We start from the raw sequence: 19103 nt of genomic DNA, 5'->3' as shown, positions 1-19103 counted from the left end.
ACTGTATGCCATTTCTCTATAAGTATTTTGCTACCATATTAGGATTTAAAAACTTACCTTGTGAGCTCAATTCGTCTAGATAAAAGGCCCTTGATTTTTTATCTACTTGGTAGCACCCAAAAGCACGTGCTTTCACTAATATTATCGAGCGTAGCTGTGTGCGAATAAATGTATCCCAAATAAATTTGTTTCCAGTTTGTTTTTAGACAAACCTCGAGACCAGTGGACAGTCAGTCCAATGGCTAAGTTGTGCATGTACGTCAGGAATGTGGCTCGTTTGCTTATTCATTTTTTCTATTTATTTATTTATTTATCTATTCATTTATCTTTTTAAACAGAACGCTTAGCGCTGCTCGATTTTTGACTTGCCCTGACACAGCACAAGCGACTGGCGCGTCAATCAGGGCCTGGTCTCGAATCTATGGACAAGAACGTAGATTTGGCGACCAGCGCCCGTTCTACCCAGGGTTTTTTTTTTTACATTTAACTGAGTTCACAGCGAAGGATATTGTTCAACCATATCAATCATGTCGATCCCAGGCCTGGAAATCGTGGATCATTGCCGTGCCAATTTGAACAGCGTAAACACAATATATGGGCGCTTGTGACTCATCTGCTTGTATTCGGGCGAGCGACGGCATTTGAATCCACCAGAACCAAAAACTGCACAAATAGAAAAACGTATAAAATACTGCGAAAATACCTTGGACCTTACCTCTGCTTGGAGAGTACCGAACAAGCTATCAAGGCGAAAGGTTTTGAAATGATATTTGTAAAAATGAGCACAACTTATGTGTATAGGACTATAGGTTTTATAAATATTACATACAATGTACACCTTCCAGTCACACAGGAAAACGTTACTCTTTGAACAGAGAAATTGCATAATTCACCAAACATACTTTTATCTCATATGATGGGCAGGCATTAGAAAATGACAAAAGGAAAACATCTGTCCTCTCTCAGAGCCTAGCCTGCCTGACTTAATGAAATACGTTTTGTCTGTGACCATTTCCCACCTTACCCTTACTATATAACCACTTCATTTCAAAGGAACCTAAAGAAATGTCAATAAAGATGTAAAATTCGTTCCGTAAACATGCTTCACAAAACAACACATCTGCTTGGAGATTCGTATGCCTCTGAAAATAACTTCACAGCAGGAGGACGAACCCTTGTTTGTTTAACCCTTTCCAGACGCCTTGCCCGGGGTGGTGAACGGAAACATGCCCTGGGCGATTCAAACCTATCAGTTGAACCTCTCAACATCCAACTTTCAACTTAACACATCTCGGTAAAAAAGTCGACAAGCTCAAAGGTTTCTTGCGATTGACCATCCCGAATAACGGATAATTTAGTCCAAAGTCCCAGACGGTGACTGTCAATCATCTTGATCCTACATGATCCGTTCAAAAAAATTAAGCCCCCGCACCCCCCCCCCCCCCCACCCCCAGCTTACTGGGTTGACGGAGATACATGTAAAATGTAGCGAAAGTGGCATTTGAATCAAACTATCATTCAAGCAACATAAAGGCTTCATGCCCGTAGCCAGGGGGGGTTCGGGGGGTTCGTCCGAACCCCCCCACAGGCTTGAAGGTCCACTTTTTTAGGCTTGAAGGTCCACTTTTTCAGGCTTGAAGGTCCACTTTTAAATGTTCAAGATTTTTTTTCAAGGCGGACTTACTTGTATCACCAGCAACGCCACAGAAGCTAGAATGCTAGAAAAAACTGTCTCTGATTTTTCCTCTAAATTTCTCTCAAAAACACAGAAAATGCCCTTTCAAAAGATTCAATTCTTAGAATTTGAAACGCGCGAAGGTCCACTTTTTAATGTACAAGGTTTTTTTTTCTAGGCGGACTTATTTGTATCACACCAGCGGAGCTGGAATTCCTAGAAAAAACTGCTAACTTTGTCTCTGATTTCTTTCTTTAAAATCCTCTCAAAAACACAGGAAATGCCATATCAGAAGGTTCAATTTTTAAAATTTTCCGGGGGGGCATACCCCCCGACCCCCCTAGAAATCTCGCGCCTACGGCGCTCGTCTCGCGCCTACGGCGCTCGCTGGTCCCTCAAACATGAAAACGAACCCCCCCATTCAAAATCCTGGCTACGGGCATGGGCTTACCTTCTCTATAAACTAAGCAGTAGTGGTTGTTGTTGTTGTAGGCTCACCCGAGGGCATACCGCGTGTCCGTATTTCTGGGCGGCCAGTGATCAGTGACCGCCAAAAATATTCACCGGCAGATTGGTTTCCTCCTTGGTTTCCTAAAGAATATCCATCCTATGGTTGAGTATAATCCTGAACCTGGATTAAGGATTGCAGATTCCCTGTTCCCACAACACATCAGCCAACTTACCCACGAAGCTTAAGCGAGAACAAGGCAGAAACAAGTACTAAGTAGGACACGAAATGGGCACCCGATTTTTGAAAGCCGTTTGGAAAAACCGCCGGGTCTAGTCACATGACTGTAGACATACCAATCCCCGCGGGCCATCAGCCGGGCGTGTTCAGTGGCATAATTGCAACCAGACCTTGTGTCCGATTATCAACATTTGCCTGAGAACCAGCCTTTTTAGCTCCGCTCCCGGCCAGTAGCGGAGCTTGGGTGGCGGACGGTGGCGGACTCTGGTGGCGGACGGAAGCTGTAGAAAGGGCCCGCTCGCAAAGAAGCGTTCCGATTTCGCAATGTTGTATTTTATACAACTGATACACAATTTATATTTATAATATTGCGCGGAGTGTTTGCTTCATTACTTATAATTCACACTGACCGCGGGAATTACACAGGCTTTTTGTGAAGTTTGTCGACTCCTACAAGTTTTAAACGAAGTCTGAAATAATCACATTAGCAAAAATCAACCGTCAAGCAGATGTACAAGTCAAAACACTCCATGACGTGATTAAAAGGGCTAGGATGTTTGCGTATCCTTTTATCGTTCCATATAATCATTATATTCCCCTTCGAGTGGAAAGGGGGATATACTGGTTTTTCTTGCCTGTTCTTCTTCCTCTTCTTCTTCTTCTGCCAAAAACCAAGTAGATATGCGGTGGTAGCTCTAATGGTATTGCAGAAAGTTATATGTACAGTCAAACCTGCCCAATGCGACCACCCGGGGGACCGAGCAAAAATGGTCGCGATGGACAGGTGGTCGCCATGAAGAGGATTCCACGCACAACATGTTTCCAGGTCGAGGTGTTCAAATACAGTGTACTACATAGATGGATGGAAAATTATGTGATTTTAGACAGTATGACCCTCACCAGGTTCAATTCTCATAGACAAAAAGATCCTACAAAAATTACAGTTTCCGTTATCGTTGTAATGTTTGTATATCGTTAACATTACATCGTGTACAAATTTTCGTCATAATTTTGACTACAAAACAATGTTTGCCACGATGATCTCGCAGGGCCTCCCGCACATACGCACATTCAATCGCGTTTTGAGGCCTACGATAAATCCCTTGAAAACACCTGCTGACCCCAGCCTTTTTTGGGCGCCGACCGCTGGATAAAAGGGCCAAAAGCTTTCGATCTGACAACTGAAGATGAACAGGGAACGGTGTGATTTCGTTGCGCCGCGCCACACCGCCAAGCTCTGTGCGACCGCATTGAACATGTCGAAAGGTAAGTCAGTGCACGGCAGAACGCAAAGCGTCCAATAAAATACATAAAGGTTTGTGAGATTCATGGAAATAAAAAGAAAATAAGAATACTAATTTTCATCAATGACGAGAGTATTTTAAATGTTCATACACAGAAGCGTCGTGTTTTACAAAGGTCAGCGGTACGCCAATCTGGGCCGTGCCAAAACCAAGATGGCTCGCGACCAAGAAACAACATGTTTCGCCCGATATTTTGCCCGCCGCGAAGTCATTTTTCGGCGGAATTTAGTAAGATACAGACACATTTTTGTTGAAAATACAAGAAATGGCTAGTAATTTCTGTGAGATCTGACTTTTTACGCCATGCACTACGTAATCGTTTTGAAAATTGAGTTTAAACCGAACCGAGCTTGCGGCAAACTATAAGATTACGATGGGCAGTATTCACAATCACTTCATGGAGGAATCGATGCTATTCCATACATTTTTGTCCGTCACGGTCTTAAATCATTTCCGCCAAATCCGACAGCAAAATGATCCGATGTCACAACACGTTTGGAAATGAGGCGGCCGCCATGGGCAGGGATTGTGCTCTGTGCGGTTCCGATTCGTGGCGGTCGCGGTCGCATTGTACGGGTGGTCGCCTTGGGCAGGCCGCTTAATGCTTGTGCCTATGGGGAAAATTTTCGTGACCGAGAAAAAGCCATGGCCAGGTGGTCGCGTTGAAAAGGTGGTCGCCTAGGCAGGTTTGACTGTACCTTATGTTACATGGTACGGATGTTATATTTGAGATGTAGGTACCTATAGGAAAGGAGAATGCACCTGGACATAAATTATGCTAATGATGACCTCATTTGCATAATTTATGCATAAACTTGTATTTACCTCACCGTAAAAGCTGCAGATGTCATATTTGAGATGTTGGTACCTTTAGGAAAGGTGAACACACCTGGCCATGAATTATGCTAATGAGGACCTCATTTGCATAATTTATGCATAAACTTGTATTTTCCTCACCGTAAAAGCTGCAGATGTCATATTTGAGATGTAGGTACCTTTAGGGAAGGTGAATACACCTGGCCATAAATAAGGCTAATGAAAACCTCATTTTTATTGTCTCGACACAGGTGTACATTTTTTATGTCATAGCGACCTCGTTTGCTGGCGAAGTCTCAAAGAAGCAATTTTTCCATGAAAACGACATTTGGGGTAACATCGACCGATATTCATGGAACAAACTTTTTTGGGTGCGACATGTTGTCGCGACACAGGTGTGCATTTTTTATGTCCTAACAACCTCGTTTACTGCTGTAGTCGCAAAAAAGCAAATTTTCCATGAAAACGACATTTGGCGTAACATCGACCGATTTTCATGAAACAAACATTTTTGGGTGCGACATGTTGTCGCGACACAGGTGTACATTTTTTATGTCATAACAACCTCGTTTGCTGCCGTAGTCTCAAAAAAAGCAATTTTTCCATGAAAACGTCATTTGGCGTAACATCGACCGATTTTCATGGAACAAACTTTTTTGGGTGCGACATGTCGTCGCTACACAGGTGTGCATTTTTGATGTCATAGCGACCTCGTTTGCTGCCGTAGTCGCAAAAAAGCAATTTTTCCATGAAAACGACATTTGGCGTAACATCGACCGATTTTCATGGAACAAACTTTTTTGGGTGCGACATGTTGTCGCTACACAGGTGTGCATTTTTGATGTCATAGCGACCTCGTTTGCTGCCGTAGTCGCAAAAAAGCAATTTTTCCATGAAAACGACATTTGGCGTAACATCGACCGATTTTCATGGAACAAACATTTTTGGGTGCGACATGTTGTCGCGACACAGGTGTACATTTTTTATGTCATAACAACCTCGTTTGCTGTCGTAATCCTCAAAAAGCAATTTTTCCATGAAAACGACATTTGGCGTAACATCGACCGATTTTCATGGAACAAACTTTTTTGGGTGCGACATGTTGTCGCGACACAGGTGTGCATTTTTGATGTCATAGCGACCTCGTTTGCTGCCGTAGTCGCAAAAAAGCAATTTTTCCATGAAAACGACATTTGGCGTAACATCGACCGATTTTCATGGAACAAACTTTTTTGGGTGCGACATGTTGTCACGACACAGGTGTGCATTTTTGATGTCATAGCGACCTCGTTTGCTGCCGTAGTCGCAAAAAAGCAATTTTTCCATGAAAACGACATTTGGCGTAACATCGACCGATTTTCATGGAACAAACTTTTTTGGGTGCGACATGTTGTCACGACACAGGTGTGCATTTTTGATGTCATAGCGACCTCGTTTGCTGCCGAAGTCGCAAAAAAGCAATTTTTCCATGAAAACGACATTTGGCGTAACATCGACCGATTTTCATGGAACAAACTTTTTTGGGTGCGACATGTTGTCGCGACACAGGTGTGCATTTTTGATGTCATAAGGACCTCGTTTGCTGTCCTAATCCTCAAAAAGCAATTTTTCCATGAAAACGACATTTGGCGTAACATCGACCGATTTTCATGGAACAAACTTTTTTGGGTGCCAAAAGTTGTCGCGACACAGGTGTGCATTTTTTTTGTCCTAACGACCTCATTTGCTGCCGTTGTCCCAAAAAAAGCAATTTTATCATGAAAACGACATTTGGCGTAACATCGACCTTAGAAAACAACACAGAACAAGAGATACAAAAATGGAATTTCTGCTGCAGTACCAAGGTCACATACGAGGGGTCCCAAAATCGACCTTGAATTTCGGCTTCACAACACCTGCCCACATACCAAATATCATCGTAATCCACCAAGAGGTTCTTGAGTTATGCTGACTACAGTAGTCCGGAAACACAAACAGACAGACAAACAAACACAAAGACACACCCAAAACTATATCTCCATTTTTCATGGAGATAATAACATGAACAGGTACTACCGGTAATACCTACACCGAGTTGCAGTAGTCCAGCGCTTGAGTCAATGTTATACTCTATGCATACCTCAGGCTAAGCGTTACCTGCATGCATACTAAATATCATGGAAACCCGTTGTTCCTTTTCCTGGAAACACACATACACATACACGCACACACGCACTTAGCACACAGACAGACAGACAGGCACACCCAAAACGTTAACAATATCTACACTGTCCATTTAGATAATGGTTTAACTTACTGAAAGTACGCATCACCTTGAAACTAACCTTAAACTACCGGGGGGTATCCGTTTTAAACACTTATAAATTCAGAACTTTCACGATATTTCCTTATATTTCTCACGGCACTAATCGTTTGTCGTCCTCCCCATTCCATGACAAGACTTATATGAACGTATGCATTCCGTCTAGTTCATTGTCTATAATGTACGCCAGTGGGGCTCTGAAATCGTCACATATATTTATGACTTACTTTTCCCGAAATTAAAAAACACCCGTTGAAAAGCTACTGTCAGCGCGACGATTCCGGTCCATTTCACGTGTAATCATTACGAGGGAAAATGTTGAGGACGTATTTAAGACGTCCAGAACATTCCAAAACGTCTTGCGTTACTTGGGCACACTGAGAGACTGATTGAGAGTGCTTGTGAGCTATGTTGGCTTGAATGCTTCATATTTTCTTGAGCGCCCATCACCCCTCGAAGTCATAACGCAAATTGAAATGTATCGCACCTGTAATTCTGGTTCAACCACTTGACTTATAATATTTCTACAGAACGATAGGTACAGAAGTTTGAGACGTCCTAATGATGTGTATGCTTTTTGTTTCACTTCTTTACTTGTTCACGAGACCCCCCCCCCCCCCGACACACACTAAGCTTCACCTGACGAATCCCAGGGTACTGTTGGCTTTGGCTGTAATATATCGTTGATACTAGTATGTGCCATCCAATTGAGGTTGTGGGTGAGTATGATACCTTAGGATGCTGGCTGTTGTGGTGTAGTGGTTCACTGAACATCGTGTTTGTGTTATGTTTTGTGTTATCTCAAGCTAGCATGAATGCTTCTCGCTTGATAACCAAGCGACAAGCATTCAGAGCCAGCGGTCACTACAGAGGATAGTACTCAGTCTAATATGAAGCAAAAACAGGTTTCAATCATAATGCCTCCTTGGTTTACTATATGCGTACAATGCAATTGGCGTTTGAAATCATGACACAAATTTTGGCCGAAATTTAAATGCAACACTGAACACTTGAGCTTGACAGTCGGAAGATTTTTTTTCTGTTTTTTTCAACCACACTTGGAATGAAATTTCAATCTTAGTCCAAGTTGTAAGCACCGACCTGGTATCGTGTGAGATAAAGTTGTATATCGACTGATGTGAGTATTCACTACAATGTAGAATTTTTGTCACACGTTACAACAAAGTTCGTGTACGACTGATTATTCATCCATCAGAAAGATGAAAATGTTATTCACAACTAAAGAGGTACAGTTATGTTATAAGTTGTATGTTTTCAATAATAATACATAATATACTAAATCATTGTTTTACCTGTTCATCCACTCCTCACGACCACGACACCTGTAGGTTAAGTTGGGTTGCAAAATCGATCGACGTACGCAAACGGGGCTTGACACTGTCATTACAATTGCACCTGTAATACTGGCTTTCTACTCACGTACGCCTGTGGTCTGTGCGGTACCCCGATACTTCCCGTCCATGCCAGTATAGTATGTACTGCATGTGTTATGCGATGGAAATGTTGAGAAAAATACTTGGGGGATGAATATGTTCTCTTTTGTGTGGTCGGATCAGAGGCCAGCCCACAATTCAGGTCTTGAAAGAAAAAAAAATTGTTTCGACGCTGCATCATCTACATATACATAACATGCGTTACTAGACAAGTCCACGCGCGGGGCATGGTGTCGAGGACAAAAGTAGAGGCCTTACCCATGTGGCCAGTTCTTTATCCCAATCCAGAGTATTTTATGAATAAGCCAATTGTGAGGTACTTCGAAGTAAAATTGTCAGGACATGATATCTTGCGAGCCTCTGATGTTGTTCAACCCTTGCCTACAGGAAAAAAGTAAATGTTGTGAATTGAATGACGAAATAAAAACATTACAGTGTACTAAAATCTTTATAACGTTGAAACCAACATGTAAGAAAATATGTTTGGTCTGTTAAGATAAACATCGCTACCAGCGTTCAGGGCGTACAAATCTGGCAACATTCTCGACTGGCGTAGGAAAACGAGACATATGAAATACATAGAAAATATGTCGGCACCGCACACTATATCTCATGGGCAATCTACAACTTTGATATGATCTCACATCGTTTTGTCAATGTTTACAACTTAGAGTTAGATGTAAATGTATTTGAATTCGATTAGTGGTTGAAAAACGATCTTCTGACTGTTAGCTAAAGTGTTGCAGCGTTGCATTTTTGCCCCAAATATGCGTGATTTCAAATGCCAATGTGCGCGTCTCGTATATCAAACCAAGGAGGCTTGATCATTGAAACCTCCTTTTGCTTCGGCTAGTTATTAGCACAAACATCCAAGTTTACAAAACTCACAAGACCTGTTGACTCTTGTCGTTACGTCTGATGGACGACAAGCGTTATAGAGTGTAAGAACAACTTGATCTCTAAACAGTCCTCACATTTTCCCTTTCCATAACATATCGGTATTGACAGAGATACGGATTTGCGACAGTGTACTGCTAGTATGGCCATGAGTAGAAAACGTCTTCAGTTGCAGTAGAGATTCTCTTGATCAAGAAATTCCAATAACCGTAACTTTCGAAGGGAAAACGATATTTCAAATCTGTTTTCAGTTCTGGAATCTGAGATCCACGCGTTGCCCTAACCCTAACTGCGACCTTGAATATTTAAAGACTGATAACTCAAGAACAAAGGACGATATTTCAAATCTGTTTTCAGTTCTGGAATCTGAGTCGTAACGGCTTTCAAATGACACAAATTTTAGCTGACTGGATCCACGCGTTGCCCTAACCCTAACTGCGACCTTGAATATTTAAAGACTGATAACTCAAGAACAAAGGACGATATTTCAAATCTGTTTTCAGTTCTGGAATCTGAGTCGTAACGGCTTTCAAATGACACCAATTTTAGCTGACTGGATCCACGCGTTGCCCTAACCCTAACTGCGACCTTGAATATTTAAAGACTGATAACTCAAGAACAAAGGACGATATTTCAAATCTGTTTTCAGTTCTGGAATCTGAGTCGTAACGGCTTTCAAATGACACCAATTTTAGCTGACTGGATCCACGCGTTGCCCTAACCCTAACTGCGACCTTGAATATTTAAAGACTGATAACTCAAGAACAAAGGACGATATTTCAAATCTGTTTTTAGTTCTGGAATCTGAGTCGTAACGGCTTTCAAATGACACCAATTTTAGCTGACTGGATCCACGCGTTGCCCTAACCCTAACTGCGACCTTGAATCTTTAAAAACGCCTAACTCAAGAACAAAGGACGATATTTCAAATCTGTTTTCAGTTCTGGAATCTGAGTCGTAACGGCTTTCAAATGACACCAATTTTAGCTGACTGGATCCACGCGTTGCCCTAACCCTAACTGCGACCTTGAATCTTTAAAAACGCCTAACTCAAGAACAAAGGACGATATTTCAAATCTGTTTTCAGTTCTGGAATCTGAGTCGCAACGGCTTTCAAATGACACCAATTTTAGCTGACTGGATCCACGCGTTGCCCTAACCCTAACTGCGACCTTGAATCTTTAAAAACGCCTAACTCAAGAACAAAGGACGATATTTCAAATCTGTTTTCAGTTCTGGAATCTGAGTCGCAACGGCTTTCAAATGACACCAATTTTAGCTGACTGGATCCACGCGTTGCCCTAACCCTTACTGCGACCTTGAATCTTTAGACACTCACAACCCCGAGGACAGCTTACTTAATGACATTTCTTATAATTGAACGTTTGCCGTTTCTTTCGACAGCAAGAGTACAAGTCTGCTATTCCACAAACACTCTACCAGCCAAATCTGCAGGAGATGGTTGACCTTGCAATTGTGCCGAGACAGTATAGTCAACTTTTCAGAATCCTTGGTGACAGTTGTACTCTCCAAGCAGAGGTTGGTGGGGAAGATTGTGACCTTTTTATCATATGCCCCGTTTTTGTTTGCTCTCCACACCAACCCACCAACCTCTGCTTGGAGAGTAGTCATAAGTAGTTTGCTTGAATATTTTGTTTTTCTCAACTCCATTTCTATCAATTAACGGTTTAGTGCACACACATTATAAAAGTCGATTGTAGATATGTCCTGCTGACTACGACATTAAGAAGAAGCGCTGCTTGTACGTTTTTCCAGGATGCTTTGCGCTTCAAGTTTTTAAAGATTCCTTCCTGCCAGCGCTCAAATAAAGACCTACGGTAACATCTACTCTCCAAGCAGAGGAGGGGTTCAGCTGGTTTTTGACGTGTTTTAGGCGTTTTTGTCGGGCTTTCTACTTCGTCATCTATTTTTTATTGTAAAAACACGTCAAAAACGAGCCGAAACCCCTCCTCTGCTTGGAGAGTAGGTAACATCTGCTTGGAGTATACAGATTGGAGCGGCCAGAAACGCCAGGGGAAATGCCTTCTTCCTGCCAGGCTTTTCTTGGGAGTTGTTTTTGTCTTCCCCTTGGGACCTGCAGAAGCACATGTAGTGAAACTAGCGGGAAACAGAGGTGAGGAAGCCGGCTGGCCGGGCATGGTCGGGAAAGTAGTTATAGTTCACCATTCCAGAGTACAGGGGAATAAGTATAGCAGCCGGAGGAAATTGTTGCAACAAGGAAACAAGACGATGTGAAACTTCTCATGACCATCTGCGGACAGGACCTAAAGCACGACGAAGTGAGGTTTTCCTTTCTTTGTTTATGTTGTGTGTAATGGGGGAGGGCATTTACAAATGTCCATCGTCGATATCGTACGCGGTCAACAGCTCGACAATGGCGAAAGATGTTCATGTTGGGAGAGCGCATACCGCCCGGCTTCATCTGTCTTGGGCGTAGATCACTCAGATTGAAACGACTCATGGCAAAAGTGATTCCACAAAGGTTTAACGATAAGACAAATGTGTTGGTTCAGATATGGCGGGAAAGGCTATAAGGCCATTATTTAAGTATTTCCACATGTCGTCCTGGGGTATCTATCTGGGCGAAATCATGGGGGTTAGATCAACATTGCTGAAAAACAGACACGTTCGATCTCAGTTGCGTTCAGAAAGTCAGGCTTACACTCTCGAAAGATTTTATAGGCAGATATTGAACCAAAATCTATAAAATGGATTGAACCACAATGAAAGTTGGAATAAAGTTTCGGAAACCATTGTGCCTTGCTTGCAATGTATAGTGAGCGGAAACAGCATTAGCCTGGGTGCCATCCTATTTCTACCGGGGCTCCTACACTCGCTACCCTGAAAATTTAGGGTAGCGAGTGTAGGAGCCCCGGTAGAAATAGGATCGCACCCAGGCTATCAGCATTTGGAGTAATCAGGGACGGTACGCTTGTAGGGGGTGGAGGTCTGGTGCCTCCAGTGTCGGGGCCCATTTTTCCAAGACAAAGATTATGCCATGGCCCAAGACGGAAAATGCCATAAAAGTTGTCTTGGAATCAAGGTTTCGAAAGGAGTAATCCACGGCCCTGCCCTCTCTGCGTCAGCCACTTGGTAATTATCAAACGTTCCCTCAACTAGTAGCGCATTGCCACCCGCTAACTTTGTTGTGAAGACCGCCGCGCCGGGGATGAACAGGGCCCAGCTGGCTAGCCTGACTATTCTCCAAGCAGATGTTGGTGGGGAAGATTGTGACCTTCTTATATCTATTCACCATGACAATCTTTCCCCCAACCTCTGCTTTGAGAGATCTGGAGAATATAGCTTCGATAGGGTGTAATATGGGGATTCCGTACGTCGCCGTTCTAGGAACAAGGAAGTCTACGAAGGAGGCTACATTTTTGTATGTTGTTAATTTGTCTGGATAGTACAGGGCTTTCCATCCATGTCTTTTTGGCGTTCTGGTCCGTGGCGTTCTTCTTTGTATCTTTCTTATGGTCTGCTCAAGTGTCCTCCAGAACAATCTAGCCTGGAGTCCAACCTTCTTTAAATGGAAGCTAAACTTGAAATTGAAAAGTCTACTATACTTTGCTAAATTTACCCCAAAGTCAAGTCCTCACTTGTTTTACGCAAAACAAGTGAGGCCTTGACAAGTGAGGACTGAACTTTGGGGTGTATATAGCAAAGTATAGTAGACTTTTCAATTTTAAGTTTAGCCTCCCTTTAATAGCTTTTTAGTCCGCTCCCCAAGCTCCACTGGAACAATTTCTTTCCGAAAGTATCAATTATTTGGAGGTATGTTTTTATAAAGATGTGCCAGCCAACGTTTTGTAGCCTCAAGCCTTGAAAACATCGCATGTGAAATGTAGTCTATACCAGACAAACGCCGGCTATAGGGAGAATATTTGCCAGGCTATAATAACCTTATGTACGTACAAACATATAAGGAGCAAAATGACATGGTGATATGCTCGAAGTCTATGTGAAGTTTGTAATGTTAAGTGACAATTATCGTTGCCGCACGCAACGCTCCTTTTAGGTTTGATCAAGTACGAAAACCGCCCTGTGTCCGATGTTGACAAAGGGACCGCACTTGTCAATCACTTACCAGTGGTCGGGCCGGTTCATTCCCCCGTCATGGTGTTTCCACTAAGCATTCCCGACTGGTCACTACGTGACATCTGATCAAAACCTCCTTGGTGACATCAGTGTACTTTGAACAAATGCCGTAAAAAGCCATATATAAGTACAGTACAAACTTACGTCGCCAACCTGAAAAATGCCGAATTACAACGAAGACTGTACTAGAAGAATCCTAGAAGACTTGGACACAAGACACAGGTTTTTGAAAGTCTAAAACAAAATTTGTCGAACCGACTTTCTCATAGTGAACTTGGTCCCGGTCGCAGGTCCTTCCCTGTAGCGCTATATATAAACGATGTCGTTTCGGCTGCTCGTGCTCCTCATGATTTTCTCCCGTCAGCATTTGCGATGTGCTCGCTGAAAAGTAAACAGCAGTGGAGTGGGCGTGATACGAAACAAGTCTGAACGAAGTCCGGGCGATGACTGGCGGGGACATTTTCCCGACAGCGTAAAATCAAGGACATTCATTATATCTGTTCCAAACGTCGCACTTCTCTGACCACAAACCGCGCTGCTGGGGTCCACAAACACAAACTGTAATAATAATCAGATTTCAAAATGTTGCATTTTCGGGTTTGTGGTGGGATTGGCTTTGATTTCAAAGTCCCACGCCGTGCGGAGTGTTCTCAGGTTTCACATTTCCTTTGACCCATGCCAGTTTGACGCTAGTCGGTAAAAGCTCAGTCGCACTGCCTGTTACAGACGTGAAGTACCCAAGCTGACGTGACGGATTGTATACTTCGGTGTTTTGTACATTTTCTGGACGAGCACGTCCTTTTTTCAGTTTCCATGGAGCAGGAGGTACATTGAAGACCATCTGCACACGACAAAAATTAACGATTCAAGTCTGCCCGGGGGAGCTTTGTTTGTTTATATTCCGCTTCACTGGCCGGCCGCGGGGAGGGATAACTCGTAACGTGTGAACTGCGCGCCGGGCCATTTATAGAGTGCGTCAGGGTTTATAAAACAACAAATTGTCACCTTTGTAACGAATTTCTTCACCTTTCAGCTCAGTGACACGCGCTATCAGTTAGCGGTAAGTTGATAATACTTAATGGGCAGCATACATGCATTAGCTCAGCTATGTGATATGCCAGAACGGTACAAATGTACTTTGATCCAGCTGCAGATACACGTGCGGGCAAAATGCAACGCAACTAGCCGCGACGCCAAGAATACCAACCTTAAATCAGCCATTTAAATTAAGAGTTGTGGGGCGCAAACTACCCAGGAATTTGCAGCAATAATGTGTATGAAACTAGCACCTTCATATATACATATTCCAGTTATTAGAGCTCATGGAGCTCAGGCGCGGCTTTACAGGTCAGCCGTGTGTGCTGGTGTTTGTGTTGATTTTCACGGACGCAATGCCTCATAGAACAATGTGCCGAGGGTTCCGTCAGGGGGCGCTGGTTCTCGGCCACTCCAAAAACAGCAGGACAGCAGGAGAACAGCTTATCAGCGGAGTATCAATTAATTACGGCGTCCGCGCCTACGCCGGACGGGTTGGGAGGGACGGGGAGGCGTCCCATGCTTTCGGGACGCCCGTCCGATCGTCAGAGGCGTCCGTTTGTGGACGGCCTAAACTGTGTCGGGACGGGCGGGACGGCCCTTCTCCATTTCGGACGGGCTAGGAACGGGCAGGGACGGGCAGGGACGGGTAGGGACGGGCGTCCTAGCCGTCCGGGACGCTTTCATTTTCACAGAGGCCGGACACTCCACGTCGACGGGATACAACCCGAAAACGCCAAAGCCACGGCTAATGCGATCAATGACGTACTGTCCCAGGTAACAAGATCACTTGCACCATTAGACTTAGAACAACTACCTACATTCCTCCCAGCGATGCCCCCACCGCTTATCCAACCATGGGAAATGTATGAGAAACTTAAAAGAGTCAAACTGGGGAAAGCTGTGGGCCCCGATGGTCTGCCCACTAGAATTATCAGAGAATTTGCCTGCGAACTAAGTTTGCCAATGACAGACATTTTTAATGCCACACTTATGGAAGGACGTGTACCAACGCAATGGCGCCAAGCCAATATAGTACCACTTCCAAAAACATGCCCCCCAAGCATCAATGAATTACGGCCAGTTTCACTAACAGCAATCCTGGCCAAAGTAGTAGAGAGCATCATTTGCGCGTGGGTACTCAAAGACATCAGCCCCAGCATTGACCAGCACCAGTTCGGTTGCATGAAGGGGAAATCAACTACCCACTGTCTTGTAGATATAGTTAACATACTTACCAAAACATCAGATCAACCAGGCTCAATAAGCACACTAGTCCTTACAGATTATGCCAAAGCATTCGACGAGGTCGACCATACGATAGCTATGACGAGTATCCTGAGACTAGGGCTACGTCCTTCATTAGCCAACTGGTTGATCGGCTTCCTGACGGATAGGAGTCAACGTGTGCGTTACAAGAACACCTTCTCAGATTGGACGACCACTACATGTGGACTCCCACAGGGGACCGTACTTGGGCCGATTGTCTTCCTAGCCCTGATCAATAGCGCTGCCGAACACGCAGCCTCAAGGAGATAGAAATTCGTCGACGACCTAAACTTAGTCGAGTGCCGAAAGGTTGGGGATCCTCCCCTTTTACAACATGATCTCGACGACCTTAGCAAGTGGTCAGCCGAACAGAATATGAACCTGCACCCCAAAAAATGCAAAGTAATGTTTTTCTGCTTCTCAAGATCCGTACCACAGTTACCCTCGCTGAAAATCGACAACTACCCCCTAGTTCAAGTCAAAGTGGCAAAACTTCTGGGTCTTCACATACAGGATGACCTAAAATGGACTACCCAGGTCGACCACGTGGTCAAGAAAGGAAACCAGAGACTTTTCTTCCTGAGGAGACTTAAGTCATTTGGAGAGGACCTTGTCACCATTTATACGAGTTTTATTCGTCCGACCTGTGAATACGCAGTACCGGTCTGGCAACCTGGTATAACGCTGTCCCAGAGACTTCAACTGGAGAGGATACAACGTAGAGCAGTCAGAACTATCCTAGGGACCCACTATACAAACTACTTGGATGCTTGCCACACACTGGGTCTCACGACGTTGCAGCAAAGACGCGACTACCTCTGTGAATCTTTCGCCAGAAAGCTACTTCACTCTACCACCTTCTGCGACTGGCTCCCGCCAACCCGACAAGAAGTCAGCGGCAGGAATACGCGCAATAGTCAACAGTTGAACACTATTAAAACCAGAACAGCACGCTATAGAAATAGCCCGATACCATACATGGTATCATTACTAAATAAGAAACCCGTAACAGCAACATGATGTCAATAACAACGAAAAGTACCAGTACCTGAGTGTTATTTTATTTTACTGCATTCATAGATTAAGCACCGATGCGGTTTCTGTAATGTAATTGTATTGTATCTGAAACATGTCCTGTTTATGCATCTATATTGTTAATACAATGTACCCGGATATATTATCGTATTGTATAAAAAATATTGCCACTACACCTATCTTAATGTTCTGAAAACCTCGTATATAAGTTAAGGCAATTGTGAATAATTTTATGAAGCTAATAATGTATAATGTAGTCCCAGTTCAATTCAGTGCACACGTCGCGTGCACTGCGAAACTGTGATGCTTTTTAATGATATGAAATAATGATATGAAATAAACCAATCATCTGGCTCCCAGGGTACAGCTCGGGTTGTCAAACCTTTATCCTAGAGCCGACCACGATTTACATAAGCATAAGCATCATTAACTTTACATGCTGCGACGCCTTCTCAACCAAGACACAAGTTTTTCTTTACAACATTCTGCACGATGTAGCACTAACCTGTGAACACTGATCTGCAGGAAAGCAAGATGAGCCAGCTGTCTGCGCAAAGAAAGTGTCTTTCTCTGTCGCTCCTTTGCAGAAGGTTCTTTTTATACCTCCAACTGTTTCGTCACCCATAATTGCTTTGCCCAGACATTGACGTCATGAACTATAGCCTGATGGGAAGACATCAGTGCCCTAGGCTGAGAGGAACTTTGGCCGCTTCCTGATATTCCGACTAATTTCCATCAACCAGTTCTTTCTCCTACGCACACCGGAAAAACTTGGGATGGTGGCTTTTGGTTTATTAATGAAAAACAATCGCTCTTAAAGCCCAATGTTTTTTCCTTTTTTTTATTTGCTGTTTTGTCAAGGTAAATGACAAGTTTACATTGCACATATGTATGATTTTTCAAATACACTATTTTCGCCTGAAAGGTTTTGAAGTGACACAGGCCAATGATTATAGTGGCATTGGGGTACATGCAATTTTGCTGTGAAAAAATGTTATTTGTGTGAAAGACAGCACGATGAATTATCTGATATTGTAATTTGAAAAATCATACATGTGTATAATGAATCGAAATGGATATTCTATCAAGATATTGATGGATGTTATGTTAGTTTGTTGAATAGTACTCCTGGGTGACAACAGCGGTCTACTTGTACCTGGACAAATCGCAAACCTTGCTGCTGACAGAAAGAACTGGAAACTTACAATCGCCTGCGTAGCAGCCGACCAATGATGATGATAGTAGACAATTAGAGTCTTTGTCTTTGATCATGAGAAGTCCATACATAATTTAGAAAATGGTGAGTATTGTAGTAAAGAAATCCTGCTAGATGAAAACAGTTATGAAAAAATAAAATGGAATAAAACAAAATAACAGAAAAATAGAATAAAATAGAATAGAATGAAATAAGATAAAATAAAATAAAATAGAATAAAATGAAATGAAATAAAATTAGGAGTTACCGTTAGTGAGCTGTTGTGTAAATTGGTTTTCCAGCCCTGAAAACCACTATTTAAGTTTCTAAGCCAAAGACACGTGCCGAAAGTTTGTGCTGCCATGTAACATGGAAAGAATTGTGTACAGGATATTACTGATGAAACATCCCGACAGGTCAGTGCCCCGCGGAAACAGCTAAGAGCTCTTCCTGGTACTGAGACAAATTTCCACATATCACCTGACAGCCCCCAAGGGATGGGGAAATTAAACCAAGATGGCCGATTGCGTTTTTTTAGTGAATTGCCCACAAGATCTGATAAAGTAAAACAGGACATTGAAAAGCTTTACCCCCTCCCTCTTTTTGTTGAATAAATGTTTTTAATAAAGGAACAGGTAGTCATCGGGGTCGTTGGCCGTGGGCATGGCTGCTTGATAATCCCAATGTTGCTTTAACATGATGGTGATACCTGAGGATAGGGATACTTTGAAACCTTTTTCGGTCTAGCCTTGTATAATTTGCACAACATTGTAAGACGGCCTACGGCGAATGGTATCAGGTAAACGGAGGCTATCTGGTCCATGTGGGATGCTGTGGTCATTGCTTGCAACCTATCCAGAATGTCCGCGGACACACCCCGCCACTACTGACCACCCTAGCATTTTTATCTCCATTAAAAATGGAGATTATTTTTGGGTGTGTCTGTCTGTGTGTCCGCGTGTGTGTATGTGTGTGTGTTTGTGCTTCCGGATTTTTGTAGTACAAGCACAAGAAGACGATGATATTTGATATGTGACTAGGTCAAGGTCGATATTGGGCCTCCTGGTATGTGACCTTGGTACTGAAGCAAAGCTTCATTTTTGAATCTTTTGACCTGGACGTGCTATGGTCTTGATTTTTTATGGCTGATAGCTTTTGATATAAGAAAGAAGTGGTGTAGGTTTGGGCCTCCTAGCAGCTTGCTGTTTTTTTGGTCAAAATCTTTCGACGAGAATAAGTGAAAGCAAATGAGCTGCATTCCATTATAGGATTCTCAAACATTTGACATATGTTACTGAGAAAGATATAAATATC

The sequence above is a fragment of the Branchiostoma lanceolatum genome, chromosome 17 (genome assembly GCF_035083965.1).
Source record: "Branchiostoma lanceolatum isolate klBraLanc5 chromosome 17, klBraLanc5.hap2, whole genome shotgun sequence".
NCBI classification, from domain to species: Eukaryota; Metazoa; Chordata; class Leptocardii; order Amphioxiformes; family Branchiostomatidae; genus Branchiostoma; species Branchiostoma lanceolatum.
The sequence above is the reverse complement of the archived record's forward strand: the minus strand, read 5'-3'. Positions refer to the sequence as shown.